This window comes from Dicentrarchus labrax, unplaced genomic scaffold (assembly GCF_905237075.1).
Source record: "Dicentrarchus labrax unplaced genomic scaffold, dlabrax2021, whole genome shotgun sequence".
Lineage (NCBI taxonomy): Eukaryota > Metazoa > Chordata > Actinopteri > Moronidae > Dicentrarchus > Dicentrarchus labrax.
Genome location: NW_026136715.1, coordinates 27,137,796 through 27,157,004, shown reverse-complemented (window position 1 = coordinate 27,157,004; position 19,209 = coordinate 27,137,796). Strand labels below are relative to the sequence as shown.

The 19,209-nt window shown below is 40.1% G+C and overlaps 2 long non-coding RNA genes across 2 annotated transcripts in view; both read left to right on the top strand.

Moving 5' to 3' along the window:
• Positions 1 to 19,209, top strand: part of LOC127378022 (uncharacterized) — a 167,646-nt gene that overhangs the window by 69,700 nt on the left and 78,737 nt on the right. The window lies entirely within an intron of this gene.
• LOC127378020 (uncharacterized) lies at positions 2,106 to 8,694 on the top strand. Its single transcript, XR_007887800.1, has 2 exons — positions 2,106 to 2,486; positions 4,294 to 8,694. It is a non-coding gene; the product is annotated as an uncharacterized LOC127378020 (long non-coding RNA).

Genomic DNA, 19,209 nt, shown 5'->3' with positions numbered 1-19,209 from the left:
GAGAGAGAGAGAGACAGAGATATCTGGAGAAAATTTCAATTTTATTTGTTACCCCCAGTTTTCTTTTGTCCCTTATTATCTGCCCCAGGCTTGCCCCAATAGGCTTTCTATGATATATACATTTATCTAGTGCATAACCCCTCCCCGTACAGTGGGGCTTTCAAGAGTACCGATGCTTATCAGTATGCTGTGGCTGGATGGGTGAAAGACGTTAAAGTGCTGCACCTGGCCACCAAGGATTTATATTTAATCATGGGAAATGTAAGTATTATATAAAAAAAATTCAACTGTATGATTTTGGTGGTAGTTTACTCTGACTAGGTAGCGAGTTGTTAGCTAAGCAGTGTTGGGCATCTTACTTTAAAAAAGTAATTAGTTATAGTTATATACTTGAGGCAGACGTGGATAAAGACTTTTTTCCTGGGCACAGTGCCTGTTACATGAACATTCTTGCCTTTAACTTCAGTAAGCGAGAAGTAGTGTCGGTATTCCAGTTTGATATCGCTACCTTTGGATTTCCCTGGCTCGCTCGTCGCCATTGTCTCTGTCTTGTGTTTACAGTAGTAGTTAGAGCGTGCAGTGAGACAGTGTGAGCAGGGCATCCACCCACCCAGCCAATCATCATTGCATTTGCAACGGTGTCATCATCACCACCCTGCCCTCTCCTGGCAGCTGATGTGTGTCTGTCATTAATCTGGATAATGTTCTGTAATGTCAGATGTGATTCTACCTATTTATACAGTCCATGGTTTATACTCATTGAAAGAACATGAAGGGAAACGAGGCGATTGTGACTGTATGGGAACAGTTTGTGGTGGATTACTCTGATCATTGTTGATGTCAGTGCTGCTAGTGAGCACTTTCTGCTACAGCAGCAGTTCCCAAACTTTTTTTCCCGCACATGCTGACTCGGTTCGCGTACCCCCACCATCTGACACATAAAAACGTAACACATTCTATTGCATTCCAGGCATCATGTTTAATTAGCTGCCCTACATGATAACAAATAACAAATCAAAATGTGCAACTGGTCTTTGAGCTCTCACACTAAAAGAAACAGTGTGGAGAACAATACTGTCTATGGCGCGATCGGCCCGAGTTGGTCGTAAAGATGGCGGTGCAAAGCTACAGTGACATCACGTGAATCGAATGAATATGTCATCTAGCGCGTGCCGGTAAACGTCCCATGCTGCGTTCATGCAGGCTCAGAAATGCTGAAGCCTACAGAACAAACATCGGTTATAAAAACCCGATACTGATAAGTCCCGATATTACATTTGTTAGTGAATATCGGCTGATAATATCGGAGGGTCGATATTATCGGCCGATATTCACTAAAAAATGTTATGTGTGTGCTTGGATTAGTCAAGGGATTTCAGTTGGTTGTGATCTGCAGTCTCTCCGTACAAGTAACTAAAAAATTACCTAATTAGATTAACTTGAGTAGTTGTAATTAGTTACTTCCATCTTAGCAAAGAGAGAAATACTTCAGTTCTGTAGAAATTAACTTATTCTGGAAAATGCATTAGTATGGCCATTATAATCAAACTTTTCACCCAGTTTCCAACATATAGTGTAGAGGAGTATACAGCTCAATAGTAAATCAAAAACAGCATCTTCCCATATTGGTCCCTGGGACTACATTATATCAAATGGGGGACTGGATACTTTATGTCTATTTATTAGAGCTTTCTGACATGTCTGAGCACCCCTGCTGTCTATGCAATATATTAAAAAGACTTTGGATAGAAAAGAAACATCCATTATGCTTCCTTTGCCTTGACTCCTTCCTAACATGAAATTCAGCCCTTCTCATCATGAATCCAGAAATTGAACAAGACTTGTAATAAGCTAAAAGCTAATGCTTTCTTAGTCTTGAGCCCTGAAGTCATTCTTTTTGAAATTGCACCATTATTTTTATAAAGAGCTTTCCCATGCTCCATTTGTCTGTTTAATACAGCACATCTGGTGAATCCATTCTCCTCTCTTGCTTTCCTTGTGAAAAACAGTCTGTCGTCATCACAGCACTGGGGAGGGGGGGCAGTGTGGAGACCTGCAGCCTCTCGGGTGAGAGGCATTACAGCTTTACGAGAGATGGACTGCCTCGGTGCTGGACGAGCCGGGCAGAGCTGAGAGCCAGTGGAACACATTGTTATGGCAACATCACAGTGAGTGTGTTTAGACTACGCTGTGCAGTGAGGTAATGCCTGTGATGTAACTTCAAGGAAGCAAACAGGAGAGAGGGGAATACGTACTATAGGGGGCAATGGTGGAATTGGCATTAATGTTTGCCAGACCACAGCACTCAGTGTTATGTAGGAAACAGAAACTGGAGAGAAGAGGCAAACCCGCCCAGTAACAGAGCTGATCCAGGAGACTTTTACTTTGATTTTGTTTTTTGAAAGTTGGGTCTGCAAAAAGAAAACAGCACTGGTCAGTGTGTGGTGAAGCTACTCGAAACCAAGTCCAGTTTTCGTTGGTTGACTGTAGGTAACCTGTAACTCTGCATTTTTGCAAATCCAGTATTTTTGCATTTAATGCCATTTTTTTGAAAATGTCCAACTTTGGCTCCCCCCAGTGGCAAGAGCTTATTTCAGCTAGAAGCTTGAAATGTAAGATTTTTCCACCTTTGTCTTGATGTTGACTGACACTGTACAATTTTAGTCCGTTTCTGACCAAATTTTTGAACCGCATATTAGAAGGGGACCAAATTTAAGCTTTGTTTGGTGTCGTTTCCTGTGCATTGTACAGAGGGGCGTGAGTGTACAGATGGGTGCGACAACCAATTGGCTGCTCCAAAATGGATGTTTGGATGAATTTCTGAATATCAGAATATCAGAATAACAGAACCAAGAGTCGAAAACCTTAAGTCTTTGCTTGCGCGAAGTGGCAAACATAGCATCTGACATCTTGGCGACACGATGCATCATGTATGTATGACAGAAGATGTGGAGGCCGGTCGAGCTGTGGCAGCAGCATAATTTAATTTAGATTTTTTTTCTGTTTGATTTGATCAAGTGCACAACCCTCATGGGCAAACAAGACTAACACACACACACACACACACACACACACACACACACACACACACACACAGAAATACAGTTGCAGTGATCAAACATTTGATTCCGTTACAAAATTATAGATTATCATTCGGCTTGGTCTTAAACAAAAATATTCTGCCTTCTCTTCCAAGCTTGGCACAAAAAGTTTGCTACAGGAAAGGCTCCTTTCATGAATCACAATTCAAGTTTTTCATAACCATCAAGCATTAGGCATTAAACCTACCGGTCTCAGGGGCCTATGTTAATGTTCCTGAACACAACTGTGCATAAAGGGATCGTTGTCTTTTGTTTAAGTGTACTTGGCATGTTTGCCACTGTGATGTTTCCTCCTCCTCACATCCAATGTGAACAGGAGAAAGTCTGTATATGTTGACGGCAGTCGGCACACAGGATAGCACAGATGATCAATGCAGGGTGTTTGTTTGCTAGCAATTGCTAGCAAACAAAACTTTAGTGACGGTTGTCAATAGCTAGAATGGTGTGTAGGGTACACGTACAGTGTGAGCTTTGGCTATTTACTCGTTTAGTCGAAGTTGGAATTAGATAACAATATTTCTAAAATCGTACAGTGTATGGTCAGCTTTACGCCAAGGACCTTATAAAGTAATGTTCTGTCATGTTCTCTCGCACAAACCTTATGGTAAGAGCATCACACACTAATTGTACATGTTAGAACGGAGGGCTGAAATATGCAGAGATTTCAGGCCCTGTGAGACTGCATATGCACAGGGCTCAGGCTTATAGAATTAGGTAACCAATAGAGAAACTAATGGCATTCTGAACATGAAAAACTAAAAGGTTTCTAAACCTGGCAGTAATTACCATCACTTTTTGGCTTTAAATTGTCCAGGCAACTTTCCCAGGTCAAAGGTGAGAGGTCACTGAAACATTTAGCCCCCCTGTCTCACCTTGACTCAACAAATCCATTGCACCATCGACTGGGCCAGCTCAGGCTCCCGGCGTGTCTCTCGACTGCTGAACATCTGAACTGGAGCTGCCCCTCCTGAGGCCTCTTCTGCCTGTTCATTTACTCTTCCCCAAAACCCAGGCAGAAGTAAAATCACTGCGATGCCTTTACGAAAATAGAAGAATGTGTTTCGTAACCGTCTAATGTCAAACATAGCAATTCTCCTTGTGTTGTTTTCAGCGCTGCTAATTTAAACGTTGCTTTCTTTTCTCCAACTCACTGGTTTTCATGCTAACCATAGCGTTTCTTCCATCATCACAGCAGCGCTGGTGGGAGTGCACGGCCAATTCCAGAAACAAAATTGCCCGGGAAGGCTTTGCTATTCGTTTGTCTCAGGGAACCCAGAGCTTTTTCTATGGGTGTGCCCTCTCTATTTTGCTCCACTCGGGGACTGAACTGTAATTGCTTGTTTAAGGATAATAACAAGGGAAGACTCTCGGAGGAGCCCTGCGCCGCAATCACCAGCCTTGAGGCAAGCACCGCAACCGCAGTGCAGTGCGACGGAGGAGTGGTGGATGAGGGGGAGGGAGAGGAACAGAGGAAAAGAGAGACAGACTGGGTAGTAATTAAGGGCTTATTTTTCCTGCCGACTGAAGAGCATCTGCACAGCTCTCACCTGCTCAGAAGGGATTGTGCTGCTGCTCTGTGTGTCGGTGTGTGTGCAAACGCTAGCCTGCTTCATTTCTGACAGACTGGCCTCCGCCGCCTGCGCTTTTCCCCAATGGATCTCTGACAGTGCATTGTGAGAGTGTGTATGTTTAATGTAATGCAGGGACAGCAGCCAGCGCAGGCAGCAGGTCTGACAGACAGAGGGAGGTAATTAAATTAGGGGTGGCACTCTGGCAACCTGGAGGCTGAATGAGGCATTGGGGATTTTAGCGTGATCCCCGGGACTCATTGTTTCCCCTCTCTCAGTAACACACAGTAAGCCTGCGTTACCCAGAGGGCTCACAACAAATCAAGGAAGAGCAGCACGGGAAGACAAACCTTCATAAGCACACATGATCACTATCACATTGAAATTCATACGCATAAGCCATCTGTTTACACTTGCACAGAACAATGTTCACAGTGTTCAGTGACCTACAAGGCAGTATAATGGCAGGGAGACTGCCTCACTGAGTGCAGCAACCCAGGTCCCCTCACACAGCACTGGGAATAGATGTTGGTGTAGTTTGTAGATGATGAAGATCTTTACATCTTCACACTCACATTAGTTATGGCATCTAAACACTATCCTAAAAAGGTTTGTCCAACCAACAGTCCAAATAACAGATATTAAGGCTATCATAAAAGAGAGAAGCTGAACATTCTCACAGTTCAGAGGATGGAACAAAGTAATGACTGGAATTTATGCTTAACATTACTTAAATGGCCTACTTGCCTCCTTGTAAAGCAACAAGGAACCAGAGGTGATGTCCATAGGACTCCTTAGCAGTGGCAGATTGATTCTTTTAACACATTTGGTTCCTTCAAGTTGATAAAAGTACCAAACCTTTTAAACCTTTTGGGGTTTGTTACCTTTTGTAAATATGGTATAGGAAATGCACAGATTAAGCATCTCACTTGTTTATGTAGACAGGCTATGTAAGCCCAACACACAATATTACAGAAATATGATTTGACTGCCTAAAATTGTCATTCTTCCTGGGAAAGTAGCAGATATCCCAGTCCCTGTTAGAGTCAACGGTTGTGTTGGTCTCGTTCAGTGTTGGTGAGTCAGTGTAGCTGCCAGGCTCTGGACTGAGTGCTGGACTTGGTCACTAGTTGACATCCTCATTTAGGACAAGGTACCAACAAGAGTAAAGCATCATAAAAGTGCTATTAGTATACAACGTTTACATATGTTTAACCCCCAGTACAGCCCTGTTTATACCTCAGATAAAGTCTTGGGGGGGGAGGTCTGGGTAGTTGGAAATATGCAGCTTCTATATTGGAGACCAGTTAGTGTTACCTCCTTTCAACTGTCAACATTGTTGCATTCTCCTGTTTGCACTGCACTTGGTCCTGGCCTAACACAGTAACTTTATCATGTTTGGTTTTTTAGTGTTTCTTTTCACATCATTGTTGTAACCATTTTGTACTAGTGGGAGTGGCACTCACCGATTTAGCTACTTGTGTGGTTGCTGCTCATTTTCAAACTCAGTGGCAACATCTTGGTTGGCCCCTTCATGTGTGTGATAAGATTGTGTTGTTCCACATTTGACCCAAGTTGACTCCTTTGTGAGTAGTCCCATTTGTTTGACAAAACTGCCTCATATTGAAGAGTTCTTGATTTAGTTAATTCAGTTTTTTTCTAGCGCTAACACACAGATAAGCAGAAGCAGAGGTTGGAGTGAATAGTATCTAAATTCAGAATAAGACCTCTGGTTTGATGGTTGGGTGTACAAACTGTGTAACTTCGGTTCATATCCCTTCTTCTACCAACAGTAAAGGGTTTTCTTTCAGTTTCTTTCAGATTTGTGCCATGAAAATGTTCTGGCTGCCCATACCTGCAACCATTTGTAAAAATCCAAAGAAAATTCTAAGTTCCAAAGAAATAGCTGATCTAATATGAAGTTTGCCACACTATCAAACTAGGAAAATGTTCTTTTGAGTTAATGTTGAAGTTGGCAACTGCATGCATGTCACCACCTTTTAAACACTAGTTCAAGTGCTGAACATTTACAGTGAACAGACATAGTTGTGGAGGTCCAACACAGATGGGGTTCAGTTTCTATTGTACCACTGAGGGTTATGGGTGTATTCTGCTCTGACAGCTGGTCTTGGAGCAGTGCCTTCACTTTAACAGTGGTGGGGGCTGCAACGGAGGAGAAAAAGCCTTAACCGGAGGAGAGATTTATAGCCCGTCTGTGATGGCAAGTTGGCCTGAGTTCAGCATTTTAACACCTCTAAAGAAATAAAGAGAGATAAAGAGAGGGAAAGGAACGAAGAAAATATATCAGTGGAGGAATCTATGAAATGGAGGATAATCTGAAACATACTTTTGTTTTTAGATCTTTTGTGGACAGTTTTGCCTTTCATTTAATAAATTACTGTATTTAAATGTAATTTGTTACTCTCTGATGGTTTGTTAAACCTGCCGAAATGTTCAATAATTCAGAAAATTGTTGTTAAGGTTATGCATGCAAAATCTCATCACAGCATCAATAGATGTTTTAAATTATTATTACAACAGAGAACAGACACAACAAAGAAAAGAGAACAAACACTAGACCAAAGTCTCACTAAATCAGGCCATAATCCAGATCAAGCCCGTACATCCAGATAAACACACACATAAATACATATTTCATCACAACACACTGTATGTCAGCCATCCCCATTAGGTAACATTAAAGGATATTTATATTAAAAAAAGATGAAATGCTTGTTCCTACTTTACATGTTCAAATTTAAATGTGACAGCTTAATTACATATAAAAATAAACATTTTCTTTTACATATACCCAGTCAGGCAATGTCAGAGAGCCAACAAACAAACAAATTAATAGTGGTAACCAAACACACAAAACAACAACCACCACAGGAAATAATTAATTAATGGAGGGAAGCCTGCGAGCTAGTTCAGGCAGTCAACTCGAGCTGCGCTGCTATACACACATGACATGCCTCACTCCATAATCACTAACCAAGCGCACCCTTCCAATCCGGCGGTCTATTTAAACTGCAAAATTTCCCAGCTCTCCTTCTGCGCTGTAAGCTATTGCTGCCTGCTGTGCTGTAAGCCCCACCACCACCCCAGCATCCACCTTTAGGCTCTGGTTAGGGTTTAAGGTATTTGCTCATCACTTCCCAATATGTCCATGTAAACATATCTGCGCGGAGTGATGAGGTCGGATCTAAATATGCTATACTGCTGTAGTAAACATTTTAAATGTGATTTGTCTGACTGAAATTTAGAAAAAGAACGGCCAGAACATAAGGGGTTTGGCCTCTGCAGGTCATAAACTTGCTATCTTACTGTGGTAATGGGTAAATGTGCATTAGTCTGACTACATGTTTTATTAACATACAACACTTAAATAATAGATGACATATTAAGAGAAAGAAAAAAAAAACTAGGATGGAATTTATAATGGATGATGAACTGTAAGATCATATAGTTACAGTTTTAATTTGTTGAGAACAGAAGTGGAGTGAACTTGGGAGAAGATGTGTTTTGTAAATCATCTTTGAACATTTGTGATGTCTTGTTATTTGTGTTCAGGATTTGATGAAATGTGTAGCTTGGGCTTGGGTTGTGAAAAATCCTTTTGGCAAGTTTTTTTTTTGAATTTCCGTTATAAATGTTGGTAATCCATTGATGAATGCTTGTACGTTTCCTATTTACGAACAAACCATTTAGTCTGCAGTTATAAATGTTAATAAGTAATTAAAGTTGTGTTCATGGTTCTGGAGATCCCTGTGCTTCTTTAAAGCTCAACAAGCTCGATTCGTTGTTTTCATTCATACAAATTTGCAAATGCCATTAGGAGCACAAGGAGGTCCCAGAGGAAGCAGATTTTTTCACAGATTATCTGTCTCATGTTCTGCTGTCAGGATGTAGAGAACATTTCCACAAATATGAGCTAACGTTTCAGAAAATAATGCGTTATTTCTGTATGTGATCTCAGAGACCGCGTCCTTTAAATAACATAAATACCCTGGATTTTCAACTGCTCTGTTTGTGTGATTGGTACTTTTTATGCAACGCTTCACCTTCCGAACACCAAATTAGTTGCTTCGGATTGCTGTTATTTGTCTATAAGAGGTCTAACCGGGGGTTCCACCAGATAAGATAAGATAAAGCTCAAGATTCAACACCTACAAGAAAAAGAGTGATGATTAAAAATAAAGAAAAAGTAAAATAGTAATAGAAAAAAAGAGTTATATAGACTATATAAAGCTTTCATCTATAAAGATAGATTTGATGGATAATTGCACAGAATAATTGCACAGATATTGTAGTACACACATGCATTATACTAAAATATATAAATATAAAAAAAAATTGCCTTGAAAGATGAATGAACTGTACAAAGATTTGATACAGCAGAAAGGTAGTTGCACAGTGTAAATACATATAATCACACAGCATAATATAATATATTTTCATTTATCTTCATAGTAAGTAATCTTACATTTGCCAATGGTAAAAATGTGTAGCCAGATTGTTAGAGGGGCTTGAATGATGAACATTTTTTACAAAGTTACAAAGCAGAGGCTTCCTTTAGATGAACAACCATTACTTGTAGTCAGGGGTGGAAAGTTACGAGTTACATTTACTCTCGTTACTGTAATTGAGTAGTTTTTTTTGTGTACTTGTACTTTTTTGAGTTATTTTTAAAATCAGTAATTTTACTTTTACTTAAGTACATATTGTTGGAAGTAATTTTACTTCACTACATTTTAAAGAGCTTCCGTTACAAAGTAAAAGAAATAAAATAGATGAACTGCGTGCCAGTAACGGTCCATCTGATTGGCTCTGGACAACTGCAGCGCCAGAAGGTCAGAAACGTGGAGACGTTGGCGCCACAGAGGAGCTGGCTAAAAGATGATGGAGACGGATGGAGACAAGTGTATCGATGGAGAAGGGTCGAATTTGGGACACGCACGGAGAACGTGAGGCCGATCCCTGGACATACTTAAAGGACTTCTTTGAGTTCAAGTCCGCGAATGACAACAATTCCATCATGCAATGTAAACTCTGTATCCTGAAAGAGACGCAGCTATCCACCTACAAAAACTCTGCTTCCAACCTGCACAAGCATGTACAGATAACATAACCTCACGTGAAGCTAAATAACGTGACATGCAATTAATCATGGATTCATGCAATTAAAAACTTTACTCAATCATGGCATGCTAATGTCAGTGTTAGCAGCCAGCTTTATAGTGCTAGTTAACATTAGCTAACTTGGTAGTAAGCTTCATTTTAAACAATCAAAATGACACATTCCTTGATGTCACACAAAATGATGCTAATATTGATATGTGTTGAAAATTGCTTATGAGTGCATTAACACATTGAAAAATGCACCAAAAAGTTATTAAGTTTTGACTAATAAAAAATCTTCTAGTGTTCTAATATTGGGTCTCTTTAAAATGAAATGAAAGAGTATGGTCTAGACCTGCTCTATGTGTAAAGTGCCTTGAGATGTTGTTGTGATTTGGCGCTATATAAATAAAGATTGATTGATTGATTGATTGATTGATTGATATATTGGTGAATGTTTTTCATTCAGTAATCTAATATGCAGGATAAAAGCAGCTGATCTGGGACCACCCTTAAAGTCTGCCAGTGACCCATCCATGATATAGTCTACTCTTTCTACATGACACAAATATGAATGAATCTGTTAATATAAAAAATATTTGAACTGTATGTTTAATGAAAACATGGTATTGATTATTTATATGATGATGTTTGCTTTTTGTTCACAGAGGAAACATCCATCAAAGATGAAAGTCTACAATGACCTCGTGGCAGCATGGAAGCGGACCCTGGAACCAGAAAAAACCCCAAGCAAGGAAGGAAAAATATCTGACAGTGGGTGGAACCAGACGTGTGCCGCAAGCAAAAGTTTTTGATTATTTTGTAGAATTTGGATTTATTTGTGCAGTTTTTGATACGTGTTTCTCTGTACTCTCTATTGTTGTTTGTAATGCCTTGTAATTGATGATACATTTGAATAAAAGTATATTTTTAAAAAAAGTGTAGCCAGCACACACAATACATTTTTTTTAAACATTTGGTCAACTAAAATGTGCGTCAAACGTTAAGTTCTGACCCGCCTTTTGGGCTTTTTATGCCTTTAATGAACAGAGGGGACAACACGCAGCAACCCATGGCCGCTGCAGCAAGGACTCAGCCTTGGTTTATCCGATGCCATCTCTACCAGGTGACTAATAGGGGGCAATTTTGCCTTATCTTAATAGTGGTGGATACCAGTCTTGATTCTCAATAGCTAGGCTTGCAATGAATTCTAAATCCAAAAAAGGAATGTCTGGGAGAAAAATAGAGAGATATTTGGTTGCTTTCACCACCAATGCTGCTGGTCTCTGGCAAGAAATTAGCATTATAAAGCACAGATAGAGTTTTTTGTATATATAAAAAAAAATCAATCTTCTTGAAAAAGATTCTTTTAGTAAAGGTTACTGACCCCTGGTTTAGTCAGTCAATAGTTTTAAAAACCTGGCATTACAAACCATTTTCTTATTAATGGCTTATAACTGATCTATAAGGCATTAGAAAATAATAAAGCCCAACTTCAACAAGCTTCATTAAGGCTGCTCCAGAATTTGTGTTGTGTGTAGGATGATGGAAGCGTACAGTCTGTAAGATGTTGTGCTCAGCCCCGCATTGTTTACAGTGGGCCATCTGAGCGAGGCCTCAGAGGAGACGTACATGCATGCCTGCAGCTCCTCTGTGGTAAATAAATGAGATGTACAATTTGGTCCAACTGTCACAGCACACTTGGGGTTAAAGGAGGAGGTCTGCTCGCTGCGGCGCCCCCTCCCCCAGAGGCCATGTTATCAAAACATCACGGCAGGGGGTGAGCAAGCCACTCCTGTCACTAGCCAGTCAAGCAGGTGTATTCTTGCACTTGTCTCTCTTTGCCTTGATCTATAACCCCCCCCCCTTTCCTACTCGCCCACACCGCTGAATACACACAGAGGTCCTATTAATCCCATTATGCAAATGGGAGTTATAAATCGCATAGGGTTCTCTCCTTTTTTCCCCCTCTCTGTCTCCCCTCATTCCTCCACGTTTCTCGCCATGCCACCACCGTGTAGGGCTTTCCTAACACTTAATTAAGCGAGAGCAGCAGGGTTCGCTACAGCAGGCACAGGAAGAATTGGTGCCAAATGCTTTTTAGGAGGGCAAAAAGAGGCGTGGGGTATGGGCGTTTCAGCTGGCAGTGACAGATTGGCATCCAGCATGGTGGTGACCCGGACAAGGACAATTGGCAGAGAGGCTGTGAGGCCAAACAACCCCCTAAAAAGTGTGGGGTAGATGGATGGATGGGAGGACTGTTGAAGCAGCATCAGAGTTGGACAGTGCTCAAACACCTCTCTGTCACTGACATCTGCACATTAGTCACACCTATGTTGTATAAAAGAAGTTTGGCCTTTTCATTGAATCACCATTTCTCATCAGAGTATGGCGCTGTATGTACAGACATGTCTTTGATTAGCCTATAAAGGAGGAACTCATTCAAAGTTACACATTTATTTCTTCATGCAAATCGTTTTCTGTCCTTGCCGTATTCTTTAACACGCATGCTGAACCTGGCCCAGAGGTCTGCTAATTCTAATCACTCGGTGATTTTAAATCCCACGCAAAGGCTTTTTGTTCTAATTAAAAGCACTCATGCTCAGGGTAGTAACACTCACCAGGCAACTACATAAATTACACATAAACAAAAACCACAGAAGACTTGCTTACGATTTATGTCCTACAACAAGACAGAGACTCCAGTTAAATACAAAAACATAGATTTTATATAAAAGTAATGGCCTTGACATTACAGTATGTATCCAGTTTTGGATCTAGTGGATATAGTCATTTCATATCCCATTAGTTAGGTTTAAATGATAAATAGGCTTTTTATACATCTTCAGACAACACAAAGGGCCACACAGCACTTGTCACATTCGCCCATTCACACACACATTCATACACTGATGGCAGAGGCTGCCATGAAAGGCACCAAGTGCTTATCTGGAGCGTTAAACAAAGTGCTCACGACGATACTAGGTTGAACAATACACACATCGAGGGTACAGCCATCAGGAGCAGTTTGGGGCTCAGTATCTTGCCCAACCAGGGAACCCTCCAATTACTAGACGGCCCACTCTACCACAGCCACCCAAATGAAGGTTTAGCATGTAACTAAATGTAATTCTAGCAAATATAATAATAATAATAACTGAGAATAGTTTTCCTTACAGTAATAATCATTTTAGGAAAAGGGGGGCAGGGGATTTTTAGTGGGAGATAGCCGGTCAACAATATATGCCACATAGAAGTAGTTTACATCATCTGAAAGCTGGGAACCTGAAGATTAATTTGAGAATGCGGGTTAGCACTGTGTCATAAATCTGTAATAAACGTTGTGTTTTGGTGGGAGGCCTATTAAAATATTTTAAGTTTAGGGTGTATAAAGGCTTGGAACATCATGATACAAAGATTGTTTAGATTTAGTTTGTTACATAGATTTGGTGCAAAATGTAGCCATTTCTGACCACATGAAAATTGATAAAAATGGTCATAAATCCCTCGTAAATACCACATTAAGACACCGACACCTTGAGGAACATGCTGTTCATATTCCTCAAGGTCTTGCTGTTATTTGGTATCAAAAGATCAGATTTTTCAGACACTGTTCTGGAAACTGCTCAGAAACCTCCCTATTATCAATATACCTAGGAAAGCCATACGTCCTCTGGATGCCCTTGGTCTTTAGTTTGTGGTTGTACAGATTCATGAGGCTGTGATTATCCTAGAGGTCACAATAGCTCATTTTATACAGTGAGCTCAAGCTTAAAAAAATGGCTACTAATGGGACCACCATCGGGCTCATTGAGAACTTTGGAGCCTTATTTAGTCTCCTTCCTGACTAAAACTGAACCCACTGAAAGACAGTACTGTGTGCTGAGGATGTTGCCGTGGAGTCGAAGAAGTTTTAAATGTATCTGGCTCATAGAAGTCTACTTACTTTGCACACCAGGTGACTAGGGTGCTCTGAGCGTACGTATGCTGGTTTTCATTCACATGGTGGGATTTATAAAAATGAATGTGACGTGAGAATGTGCGTGCCATGGCGCAAATTTGAGACCAGCCGCGAGAATGTGCAGAATCTTTGCGTACGTGTTTTTCAAGATTAATGAGTATGCCTTCTTTCAGTATGAAAGCTGCACATTCTTTCATACATGAGGCCCCAGGTGTTCCACAGCACAGCATTTTTATCCCTTGTCCCACGTCCCACATATTGAGACAATGTCCCACATTTTGATTGGCTCCAGTTTTCAAAAGTCAAATCACTGTGGGACAGATGCTTTTGTAAAATCTGGTTTTAATGACTGTGAAGAAAGCAGGGAAGGCTGTCATCACAGGGCTGTTTGATGTCAATCAAACTGTGCACACAAGTGGGTCAAGTGCAGGTTAACCTGTCACCGTCTTAGCTACGCCCAACGGGCAAAATTGCGAGTCACCACAAAGTCAGAAGCTATCCAGATTTAGGTGGAATATGATGGAAACTTCCACAAAGAAAAGGAAATGCAGCTGAAACAAAGACTGGGAAACTACTTAGAACTGGCTGAAGCTGGTGGAAGGCGACTAAGACTGAAATAACTGTGAAACTTTAGCTTCCTTTTGTTCTTAATGTATTTACTGTATTTTGTAGTGTATGAAAGTTGCATTCAAATTAAATATATTTGTTAAGTCCCTGATATGCTAAAGGCCTAACCTGTAACCTGAATAGTCTATTGTGTGCTACTAAATCAACCAGAGGGCAAAGCTTAGAGACATTACAAGTTAATGAGCCGAATAGAAACTTTTTTTCAGCCGATACAATAACCGATAATAACATGCTTCCATAGCTCTGTTCTAAACAAATCTGACACTATTGTTTACACAATCACAACAAACAACAGTTCTGACTCTTCAACTGTTCATTATTTTTTTCTAGTAAGTTCATTAAAAACCTTCACAAACATACTTTGGCTTTCATACAACATAAAGTCTATCAATTTTAGCGTATAAGAATTAAAAAAAAATTGTTATTAATATCAACCAATAATTTATGCCTTTAATTTAATTATTCCAAAAAAAATTAATAATATAAATTTCCCATTAGGAGATAATTTATCTTCACAAATAATTGTTGTGTATCACAATAACAACATTATATCAAAATTGTAGACTACCTAGGGCGCCCAGGTGGCTTGCCTGTTGGAGATGACTCCCATGTGCAGGGGCTGGGTCCTTACTGCAGCGGCCATGGGCTCAGGTCTGACCTTTGGCCCTTTGCTGCGTGTCATCCCCTCTGTCTCTCCCCCTTTCCTATCTATCTTCAGTTGTACTGTGTAATAAAGGGAAAATACCCCACCCCCCAAAAAAAAAATTTTTTAGACTACCCATAGACCAGAGGGTTTATAAAGCAGGTTATGATAAAAAATCATTAATAAACCTGATAAAAAAAAAATAACCCCCGACAACTAAATAATTAAAAATTTTTCCTTTTGTAATCTGATTATATAACAATGTAATTGGTTACTAGCCAACAGTATGTAGTACACTTTGTGGCTTTAATTTGGATAAAAAAAACTATTATCTGCTTAAGTTTTGCACTTTCAAACAATAATACTTTTCTGGCGGTTCGATCCCTGACTCGCTGCATGTTGGAGTGTCCTTGAGCAAGACACTGAACCCCAAACTGCTCCTGATGCTGTGCATCGGTGTATGAGTGTGTATGAATGACTAGTTTCCATTCTGGTGAGCAGTTGCCACCTTGCAGCCCCTGCCATCAGTGTATGAATGTGTGTGAATGGGGAGAGTGTTGCATGTAGTGTATAGCGCACCGAGTGGTCGAAAGACGAGAAAGGCGCAAGTAAAATGGTAAATGGACTGTATATAGGAACAGAATGAACTGTATATAAGTACAGTCCATTAACCATTTACCATTTACAATGAAAATGAAACTAAATGAAAAATATTTGAAAATGAAAATTGTGATGCAAATCTAATACAGTTTCCCCCCAAAATGTATCCCATTCAGAAGTTGATTGAACTGTTATATATAACATGTATCATATAATGAACAAAAATACATTTATATTAAACTCAAGGTAACATTTCTTTTCCAGGATAATGCAGGACAGTGCATGCTTCCCCTTAACCTTCTAGCTGTGTTGTGAAACACAAATGCACGCTTTATCTCTAGTCCATCTGAGACACACATTTATATTCCAGAACATTCTCAACAGTAAAATGTTGGATTTGATACAAACAGCAACATCTGGAATAACAAGGCCTCCTTGCTCTTGTGACTGTGGTTTGCAGAGCAGTGTTCCCCTCCCTCTGGTCCCCAGACTGAGGCTGGTCACTGAATGTGTCCCTGTGGGTGCTGTCAGTGCTGTGTTGGCAGGCCCGACAGAAAAACTGACCATCTGATTCAGAATTGTTGTTGTGGTGCTAAATCTAGCCACCAGTGACTTTTACTGTGTTTGATGGTTTGGGAGCATTAGTCGGATGACACTAGATGTGGGGGTGAATTACAGGCCGCCACGTAAGGATGAACTGTACTGTTATACAGAGAGAGAACTGATGTTATACCAGTGTTGTTATTGTTGTTTTATAGTGAGGTTTGAAAGACATTGATCAACTATGATATTAGATTGCGATATTAGCAAAGTTTGAGTTTGAGAGATGTTGTGAAACTTGGATTTACCACTCGCCACCATATTTACTGAGGTAAAAAAAAAGGAAAAAGAATGATAATAAATACAGTCTGGGCAAGGGAGAAGAAGCCTGGGTTGGGCTGAACCGCCATGTTTTTACAGTAGCCCAGAAGAGACAAACCAAACACTGGCAGTAGATATGGCCGTTTTTGAGCTAACTGTACACAACCTTGAACAATGTCATCCTTGCAATGAGTAAATCATGCAAATCTTGCATAAGGTGGGGATGAGGTGAAATGCTGCCCCCCATTTTTTGTAGTGTATATAGTCAGGAATTGTGCATTGTTCCTTTAAAGAAGCATTATCAAGAAACAGTATTGTACAAAATTCAGGGCTAATGAAGAACCTGGCCTCGTCCAAAGAATCTCTGAGAATGAATATGTGAATGACAGCACATGGTTGTTGGGGGAGAACAGCTGAAATCAAGCAGCCCTGTGCAGCAGTTGGGAGGCTGGGGGACACACCAGGGATGATAAAAAACTCTGAAAGCCAACATTTTTGTTTGCAGCAGGCGTGAATTACGTCGCACACACACCCAAGTGCTTGCACGCTGACAAATTGTTTGGCATAAGTTCTCTCTAAACACACACACACACTCTGGCCACCCATCCTCTGCACTGGCTCATGTGCTTGTGAAAGCCTCGGACATCAGGCTTTTAGACATGGTCATTAGTGTCAGAGTGCGGTAGAGGTCACTGAGTGGACAGACACAACACAACAGACACAATCTAGGATCTTAAAGGAAAAATCCCGGTTCATTTAAATTTGGGTCTTATTTTATGGCCATAGTTTCTGTTGGGTATGATAACTGTTCTTACCAGATTCATTGCTGAGACCTGGGAACATACTAGGCAGGACAGTCTTGATGCTCATGGTGGCTACTGTTGGCTAGTATTAGTAAACTTTACGTAGATATTTCTGGTTAACTGACATTACTAAGTTGGTTCACTGACTTTCTGACTCTTCTCAGCCTGTGCTGTGCTACATTCTAACATGTCACACAGGTCTGAAGATGATGTAATTATAGCATCTGACTCAAGAAGAATTTGTGAAATATAAGACACACTTCAATGCCACGGTCGTGTAACTGCTGCTTGTGACCACATCATACAAGTTACATAGAAAGATTAAAGCTGCAGTAGGTGACTTAAATAAAAATCACTTTTTGTAATATTTTCTGAAGCTTTCACTATATCCGGACAGTACTACATGAGACAGATAATCAGTGAAAAAATCTGGTTCCTCTGGCTCCTCCTAGTGCTCCTAATGTAATTTGTAAGAATCCACCGGGCCTGAATGAAAACAACCAATCAGAGCCAAGAAAGATAGTTGATTGTTGAGTCTCATTGCCAGGACGCCAAATACTGAACCTGGAAATGAGACTTAACTGAAATAATAAGAGTACTTAGTTCAACTTTGCACACCTTATTTTTCACAAGCCTATTGTCTAAATATGGCTGTTCCCCATGCAGATACAAAATGTTGTGATTCAAAGTCTGACTGGAAGATTCAGACTACTGAAACTGACGTGATGTAATCAGCGCGATTGTTTCACTTTAAGAAAGTCATCACTCTGTTGGTCTTATTTGACTGTTAAAATAGTTGCTGTTGTGTACAAAGTGATAGAGAGTAGACAACCACTTGTTAAGAGCACATTAACCAGACTTGTCAGTGTAGCTGTTATTTTGTTATGTTTGTAATTTCAACCAGTGAAAGTGATGGTTAGTGCTGGCTACAAATGAGCAGTCTGCTAACATAATGTAGTGTTGATCTTTGAAAATAAAATAATAAGTAGGAGAGATAAAATGTTCACTAAGATAGGTAATTATGTATTAAGTAAGGTATTTTGCCAACAAGGAGCCAGTTCCAAAAAAGAACCGGTTAATACAACCCAATCCTGTCATAGTCATACTACTTCCTGTGCTGGCACTGAACGTTTGTAGTGCATATAAATCCTGAGGTGTGCTTTCATCCAATATGAACATATTTTCCAGGAATCCTGGGCTGTAGAAGTAAAACTAAGTGCAACCAAGATATTGCTCATAATCCCTCATTGTACAAGAAAACGTGTGTATACAACTACACTAAATACAGCTCAAAGCTAAACAATGAGTCAAAACTCGCTATACATCTCTGTAAAGCCAACGGGTGCAGCTGATTAGAGCCACTTAAAAGCAGGAAGTTCTTGTTGTACTGATGGAATTACTGCTGTGTAAATAGACATAAGCCTACAGGTAATTTCACCCCCCTCAATCTTTTTTTATAGCTATTAGGGATGTACATCTCGCCCTTCTAAGATGATCCAATACATATCTAGATATATGGGATACGATACGATTCAGGGACAATGCATTTAAATGTGGAACAATTAGGTGCAAATTTGATACAATGCAATACAATGCATTCTGATACAGTTCTTAACATTTGTTTCATGTAGACATTTCTTTTTCATTCTAAATTGAAATAAGCCAATTCTATAAAAGTGATATTGCTTACCTTCAAATACATACAGTATATTGTATAAAATGCCAGGGATTTTTTTCTTTATGGCATTTCAACCAGCGAAAGTGAAAATGGAAGACAAACCAACGCGATTCATCAATCGCGTTGGTGTTGTCAGACATGTCGGACAAGCCACACTGCGCTAACATTACTTTCATCGCTACGCTGTTAGCAGCAACTTCATAACTTTAGAATCAGACCATAGTCTGGTTCATGGTACATTTAGAT